Genomic DNA, 8,413 nt, shown 5'->3' with positions numbered 1-8,413 from the left:
AGCCTATTTTTGTGGAGCTCCACAGGAAAACTCCAGGAAAGGGACTGGATGATCTTATCTATCCTGTCTGATACTCATGGCATCTTTTGGATGGGCACATGGCTTTCTTACTGGCCTTTGCTGGAAGCAGGGGGATGATATACCCTGGCTTTACCCAAGCAGCCAGTGACACCAGGCAAACCTGTGATGCTGGTTTCCACTTTGTTTCCCTCTGGCTCTGATCCAGCACTGTGAAGCTTGGTGGGAGTTTTGCAGTTGTCCTTGGTGGATACTGAATTCAGCTGTTGTGTGTGGAAACACCACTGAGAGAAGCCCTCCAGGTCCCAAGGGGCTAGGGGGGGATACTTGCTCTGCATCCCAGGTGCTCTATCAGCCCACACAAAGGGCCTAATCATATGTTTCTCACAAACTTTCTTGTGAAAAAGATTCTGTTCTGGACATCTGTTTTATCTGAGCAAGAAAAAGAGCAGAAGTAGAAGCCACAGTGATTATTTCTCTTGGTACTTATCTATTCTTAAACTGAACACCCATTACTTCATTTTTCTTAGTGATGAAAAAAAAAAGGAAGTTAAAAAAGAGAACTGAAAAGCTGTCCTTTAGCTGACATTCAGTTGGAATTGATCTGCTGTCAGAACAACAGCTCTTGTCAAATATAGCCCTCTGGAAAAAAATCCTCTGGTGTTGTTTGTATGGTGTGTACCACACAGAGCTCTTCAGTGAGAGCAGGGTGTCAAGGACCAGTATTAAAAAGAGATCAGGGGAAGTGCCGTGTGGGAAATGAATTGTGTGCTTCTCTATAAGCTACCAGCGTCCTTATGATTGCCTCCAACTAACAAGTTCACTGATGTGTATCAAGGCATGACTTTTAGAAAGAACAGGATGGGTCAGGTTTCTTTAGAAACTCTGGCAGGTCTGAGGGATTGATACACTCAAAATCTAAGCTATATCAAGCCTTTCCCATGGTGTAACTTTGACCAGCATCCCAGTTCTACAAACTCCTGACCATTTTAATAGCAATCCTGGTGCAAGAAATAGGCATTGCCAGGTGCAATGAAAATGCTTGCATTAGAGATGATGGAAAACACTTTATTTTCCCAAATGGAAAAACTGAAAGCTGGAAAAAGTTGGCTGATATTTTTAAGAAGGTTTGGAAACAACTTAAAATCCAGACCTGGTGAGAGGAGCTGATTTGAGCAAACTTACCTGTTTTCCTCTGAGCATTTAACTTGGGCTCAGACCTTTTAGGGTAAGATTTACCTCATCCACCCTTAAGCTAACATGTAAAGCAGGTCAAATAAACTGCACCCTAAGAATACCTGTCTTTTTGCCACATTAGAGAAAGGGAATTTAGGCTAACCAGCTGGGATGCAGCTGTTTACCTGCAGCTCGTTAAAGCATGGGGTGATGAGAACTACCCTTTGGTTTGGAACAGGTGGAAACCAGTGGTTCCCACAGGTTTGCAAGGCATGGCCTAGTTAAGTACAGCAACTTGTATTCAACCTGGAATGGAAACTGCTGAGACATTATATTTCAAATACAAAATACAGTGTTTACCTGCTTAAGATGAGCTTATATAAAAGTATTTGTATTTTTGGAGCTTCTGAAAATAATCCTGATGGTGAATTCTGTTTTGGAAACTTAGCTTAATGAAAATCACAACCATTTCTCCCCTCTCCCAGCATGTTCCAAGGCCCAGATTTAGTCCCAAAGCTTTTCAGTAATTCCCTCAAAGTCTGTGTGTTTCACATGTGCTGAGGTTTCCTTTCCCTCTTTCACATTTGGCCTGTGAGTCCTTTCACCTGAGCCCAAAGACTTCCACGAGCTACCACAGTGCTGACACCCAAACTCCAGCTGATGTTCAGCTGAAGGGTTGGTTGCTTTATACACACTGAGAAAAGAAGAAAGAGAGAAAGTAAGACAGAGCATTCCTGCAATCAAACTTTTAAACTGTCTATAACTAATTGTCATGGAATTATTAATGAACTAATAACAAATTATTAAGAAGAAAGTTAATAGCTGTATATGAATAATCCCCAAACTAAGATATTGAAAGGATTTTCTGGGGTTTTTGGGTTTATTTTTACATTTGTCTTTTTAGTTCAGTATGTGGAAGAAAAGAAACTCTTCACATTTCCTGTAATTACAGTGCAAGTAAATCTGGGATTGGGCTGAGTTAATTCTTAGAAGTTCTAGCCACAATGTTACAGCAGGATTAATTTAGATGGTTGGGCTTTTTTAATGCAGGGCACTAACATATTATTAATTAGAAGCAAATCTGTCCCTTGGGGGACTACATGCACTGCCTGCATTTTTAATTTGCATTTAGCTTTAAGACAAATTACAGATGTGCCCTCCCTCCCTTTCAGTTTCTTATTTGCTTCCTTATTTCTCCATAATCCTTTTGTTTTGCATTGGGAAGAACAGTTGGATAACACAGAGATCAAATGCAGGCAATTGATTTTTTCAGTCTGTTGGCTGTTTGTTGGGGCAAACTCATGTTCTGCTTCATTTTAGTAGGCTTACTGTTACATTCCTGTTTTCCCTTCTAAAACAGCAAAACATAGGCCATCTTAAGCAGGAAAGCTGTTTCAACAAGAAGAAACCTGCAAAAATCTTGGTCAAACCCCTGTAACTCCATCTTTTCTCAGCTCAGATTGTTTATTTCATTTCAGAAACCACACAATTTATTTACTCACTCCAAACATCTATATTTTTCCCCCATAAAATTGCACCTGTAAGGGATGCTGGGTTTGAAAGGAGTAAAAGAAAGTCTCACAGTGTCCACAGGATTTCTTTCATATGAAAAGGTATTGTTGGCCTTTGCTTCAAGGATGTTATTGGTGAGAATATGAAATATTCCTCCTCATAAAGTCCTCACTAGCAGGTTACTGGTCTAATACACAATCTTCCAGGCTCATAAAATGGAGCTTCCTCCCATAAAGTCCTCACTAGCAGGTTACTGGTCTAATACACACTCTTCTAGGCTCATGAAATGGAGCTTCCTCCCATAAAGTCCTCACTAGCAGGTTACTGGTTTAATACACACTCTTCCAGTCTCATGAAATGGAGCTTCCTCCCATTTTGACTGAACTGGAGCAGTGTTTATATACTTGAAAAGTCAGTGAGTGGTTTGTTCTTTTTATTTTAACTTCACATTTATGTTGCAGAAGGACATGATCACAGTCTCAAGTTGTGCCAGGGGAGGTCTAGGCTGGATGTCAGGAGGAAGTTCTTCACAGAGAGAGTGATTGGCATTGGAATGGGCTGCCCAGGGAGATGGTGGAGGCACCGTCCCTGGAGGTGTTAAAAAAAAGCCTGGATGAGGCACTTAGTGCCATGGTGTAGTTAACTGGCTAGGGCTGGGTGCTAGGTTGGCCTGGATGATCTTTGAGGTCTCTTCCAACTTGGTTGATTCTATGATTCTATGATTCTGTCATTTGCCTGTTCAAGAATGTGTTCCTCGGCTCTTGTTTGGTGTGATTTCTTAGAGAGTTAGAGGATATTTGGGTTACTTAAGCTGTGCATTTATGCACCAGGCACTCTCAAATTTTCTAAGTTTGTGGGATGAAGACATAATTTTCTGAAAATAGAGCCCAGTTCTCTATTTTGAGAAAGAGGTCTTCTGCTCACTACAATTCCCACTATTTCAGCTCTTCAGCCAATAAATCAAAGTAATGATAGTTGATTACATCCCAGGAGATTGCAGACATACTTACAGGGACATGCACATCCCTCAGTCATGATGATCTTTCCCCTCTATACTTTGCACTGATACCAGAAATAGTTTTTCATGTGTTAATCAGCAGTTTCTGGTGAGTGTGAAGCCTGTGTAGAGATGACAATCTGACAGAGTGTAGGGAATTAACTCTTTCCCTCACTTTCTACTTGTCATTCTTTTTCTTCCACATACTGTGTTTTTTAGATTCCTTTAACAACCTTTTCCCTGAGACATGTTCAAATTTGAGCTGCCTGAGAGTAAGGGTTGTCATGCTCTGGACATGCTGAACTTCTGCTTCCTATGCCTCTGCAGCTGTAGAGTCTGTTTTGCAGAAGATGTGGAAAGGTGTCTGACCTGGGAAAATAGAAGGAGTAACAAAGAAAATGGCCCCAAGGATATCCTGGCTGCTGCTTCATGACCTGTAGAAGAAAGAAAGAAATAAGTAGTGCTAGATGACATGGATCTGTTGAAAGGCAAAGGCAAGGAAGTGGAGAATGTTAGAAATCCAGATGCTTTCCCCCTATATCTGTACAAGCAGACACTTCTCACTGATGAGTGTTATAGCAAGAAGGCTTGTATGGAAAATAAGAGGGATTCTTTAATCCCTTTTCCTTTTTCTGTTCCCCCCCCTGGTTTTAGCTGTTCTCTCTAAGGCTGTTCTTTTTTTTTTTTTACTAGTTCTAGTGATTCCCTAAGCTGATCTTAAGGTGTCAGAAGAGATCTGACAATTATTTGCATCTTCCTCAATGAGCCCATTGATTTTGTAATCCAGCAAACAGCATCTTTTCCATTTCCTGATACTGTAATGCATCAAAGAGTTTATTTGTGCAGTAGCACACTCAACTGTGCAAGAAGAACCTCTGGTGTTCGAAGTAACTTTTCAGGTAGTGGGCCCAGTTTCCATATGAATCTATTAGTGCTCTGTGCCTCTCCATGCTCATCCTTAAGTTCCAGACCATGGCATAGTAATTATCTATGGCTTTTTAAATGCCTGCTGATTTTATCCCATCTGAGGTCTAGATGCAATATGTGTGATTCACTTTCTGCCATTTAGATTCAGTGCTTGTCATTAGCAAGACCTCTTAGTTTTAAACTGATATTGCTTCTTGGAGCCCCATGAATTATATATACATACCCTAATACATGTGATGGTAGAATTACAGTTCTAGAGGATGGTAACAACAATAACAAATTAAAAAATAATTAAAATGTTTTCAGCAGAAAATTGGTAACTTTGATCTAAAACTGAGCATATCCTGGCTACTATGTTAAGAGAGATGCTCCTAAATCTCAGGACTCACTGAAGGTACTTAGAGATGAAGCACAGAGTGAAAAATTCCTGCAGAGATTTTCAGATACCTCTGTCCTGCCATCCTGTGCTCCCATTCTGCACATAAGGCAGCCTCAAAACACCAAAAAACACTGGGGCTTCTGTCAAAATTTGGACATTGGAATGGGCTGCCCAGGGAGGTTATTGAGTCACCAACCCTGGATGCGTTTAAAAGTCATTTGGATGTGGTGCCTGGGGATATAGTTTAGGGTGAACCTTGTAGAGTTACTGGTTGGACTTGGTGGTCCTGAGGGTGTTTTCCAACCTGAATGTTTCTGTGATTCTGTGAAAATAAGGAACAAGGTGGTTTGCTAGCTGCCACTTCCATCACTAATTCATACTTGTTGAATCCTAGGATTTGTATTCAGTTTTCATTCTGAGCTGTATATTGCAGTCTCCAGTGGAAATGAGAGGATCTGCCTGGTGTAATCACAGGAGAAATGCAGGGTGAGGTTCTCCTGGGTGGTTTGTCATTATAGTTGCTGCTGTTTTACATGATGGCTCCAGCTCTGGGGGTACCACCATGGCCACAGTATTCCATAGGGAGCAGGGCTGGGACAGGACTGTGGTGCCTGTGGGTCTTTGGAGCAGGCACCTTTGGCTGAAATGAAGCCAAGCAGTGGCGTCCTAAGGATCATATCACAGGTTAGTGGTGGAGCCAAGGCAGAGAGACAGACCAATGATCTGTGATGGTAACCTTTAACAAGCAGACAAAAATCCAGGGAACAAGGAGAAGATAGCTCTCACTTCAAAGTCCTTAATTTCTATTTAAAAGTGTACATGTTTTTAAAATTATCTTTTCTCAGTGATTTTGTCATTTCTTGTCTGTTTATCTTCATCCATATTCATTCTCAAGACAAGAAAAACCTACTTTTGAAAATATTTCTCCTCCTGACCCTTTTCAATCTTGCACTCAGCTGGGATAAACCTGCTGGTGTGGCTGTGCTGTGCAGCTTAGCATGGGATCTCTTCCACTGTGTCAGATGCCTCTTGGTCTAAGCCAGAGATGTGGAAGAAACAGCTTTCCCACCAAAGCTGCTCTATTGTGTCTTTTCTGCAAGTCATCAGGAGCTCCCAGCTGACTACAGAGTCTTTTGGTGCTTTTAAATTAGCACTCCTCATTTGTTTTCACTTTGTCAGTCTTTCTTCTCCCTTGCCAGGAAGGCAGTTATGACCCTTCTCACTGTCACAGAATCACAGAATCTCAGAATGTTAGGGGCTGGAAGGGACCTTCAGAGACCACTGAGTCTAACCCCCCTCACCTGAAGCAGGATCACCTAGGGCAGACTGCACACAAATGCATCAAGTTGGGTTTAGAGTCTCCAGAGAATGTAAACTCACAACCTCTCTGGGCAGCCTGTTCCAGTGCTCTGTCACCCTCACCATAAAGAACAACTGAAAAGCAGACTTCCATTTCAGATCTACAGAGAAGAAGGAAAGCCATAAAGAAATCCCTACCACAATTCAAAGGACTGAGTTTTACATCTCTGAGTAAAATAATAAATAAGGTATTGCTTGCATAGAGACTTTGTGTGAGCTTCTTTGAAAGTAAAGCAAGAATAAATGGCAGAAAATGTCTCTGTCTCCATTTCATCCAGCTTCTCACCATCCTTTATCAGAAACCATTCTTGCTTACCTTGGAAGGCAGTTCACACAGATGATCCCTTCACAGCTTGGAAAAAAATGACACTGTGCCATTTGTTTCCAGGGGACATCCCAGAGAAAAGCAGGGAGAACCAAAAGAGAAAGTGAATGCCACACAGCTCTCTCTGTGAAGTTCCACAAGCACAATGGATGTGACAGAGAACATTTTCTTCCAGCCTCCTTGATCATAGAGCACTCAGGTGTCCAGACATCCCTAGATGAAAAAGATATTCTGCATGTATATAACTGCCTTCCAGCATTGCTCTTCTTCATTTAGAAGTTGGTGAACGTTTTGTCTAAAGCTTTTTCTGTTGAGCCCTGCAAGGGCTGGCTGGTTGACCAAAGCATGTCATGAATTCATGATTGATCCATGGATGTCTTCAGATTAAAATAAAATATTAAAAATATATATATATATAAAAATTTGAATGTTTTATTTGCCACTTTCAAAATTCAGTGCTTTAACGTTTCATTTTAGAGTAATTATTCATTCCCAGAGGTACTTCAGGGTTATCTCAATTACCTTTTAAAATGTGCAGAAACAATTGAAACTAAATGAGCAGAAAAAAAAATTGTTAAAACACATTTAAAACAGTAATTTCAGACTGACCTGAAGTCACTTTCCTCTTGGATTTTAAGCTGACTGAAACAAACAAGCTGAAAGTCCACCCCTTCCACCATGGCTGCACATACTCACAGATGAGAAAAGAGGGCACAATAACTTTTCTGTTCCATACAGCTATGAAGCATTAAGTCATCTCTCTTCTGCCTTTATGTCTGTATCTCCTTCCTTTGGGCTCAATACTTGTAAGAAGAATTTGTGAAATGCAGAAGACTGATGAAATATAGCAAAGCACCAGTATGAAAGTGCAAAAATTCAGCCACATGCTCAAGTCTGTCTTACTAGTATTTTTGCTTACTTTTCCCCAAGACACAACCAAATCTTGTTCTTTCATATTTCCAAACGATGTCTGGCTCTGTGTATTTGCATTTGCACAACAATATTTGCTGTTTTATCTTTTTAAATCAAGTCTACCTCATCTGCATAAAGAGCAGAAATACTACCAAGTGATGGAGGAACACATGACATAGCACAATTGATGGAGGCATGGTCAAGGAGAGCAACACACACCTTGTGATCAAGGTTCTGGTCTGACCTTCTGTCTCCATGGCTTCCGGGTGCTGGGCATGTTTATGAACTCTGTAAAATATAACTCACTCCTCCTCCAGACAAATTCTTGGCTTCCATCTCATCTGTCCTTTCCTCTGTCTCCTGCAGAAGGCAAGAGAAACCTGTAAATTGAATGATGTGCTCATATTGCTCTTATTGAACACTTGTAATTTTAAATGCAAATGGCACTTTTTAGACATGAATAGAAAAAGGACTAAATTCACTGGATAAATTATTCACAACAGATAATTCAACCTCCTCTCATGGGAGAGTGTAATGAATGTCTGATGATGGTACCCCCCCCTCCCCCAACTAATTCTTACAGCCAGTGAAGTCAATGGCAAAACGTCTTACTGACTTCAAAGCGAGCAGAACCTAGCCTCAAGCCAAAAGGCCCACGTACAACTTCTCTTTAGTGGTTCTCACTTGCATTTAGAACTGAAACCCAGACAAATGTTTATGTTTTGAGGAGCCCAGACTAATGCTGCATAGCAGAGTTGGGCTTTCAGGGCATACACACTATTACAGCTCTGGTTGAAAGCAGATCTGC

At 41.0% G+C, this 8,413-nt stretch overlaps 1 long non-coding RNA gene across 1 annotated transcript; it reads right to left on the bottom strand.

The window, feature by feature from the left end:
• Positions 1–1,081: 1,081 nt before the first annotated feature.
• LOC135173726 (uncharacterized) lies at positions 1,082–7,056 on the bottom strand. The gene is made up of 3 exons (XR_010301410.1): positions 6,685–7,056; positions 4,073–4,137; positions 1,082–1,888 (listed from the first exon to the last, which is right to left on the bottom strand). It is a non-coding gene; the product is annotated as an uncharacterized LOC135173726 (long non-coding RNA).
• Between the last annotated feature and the right edge of the window lie 1,357 nt (positions 7,057–8,413).

This window comes from Pogoniulus pusillus, chromosome 3 (assembly GCF_015220805.1).
Source record: "Pogoniulus pusillus isolate bPogPus1 chromosome 3, bPogPus1.pri, whole genome shotgun sequence".
NCBI classification, from domain to species: domain Eukaryota; kingdom Metazoa; phylum Chordata; class Aves; order Piciformes; family Lybiidae; genus Pogoniulus; species Pogoniulus pusillus.
This window is presented reverse-complemented; position numbering and strand designations above follow the sequence as displayed.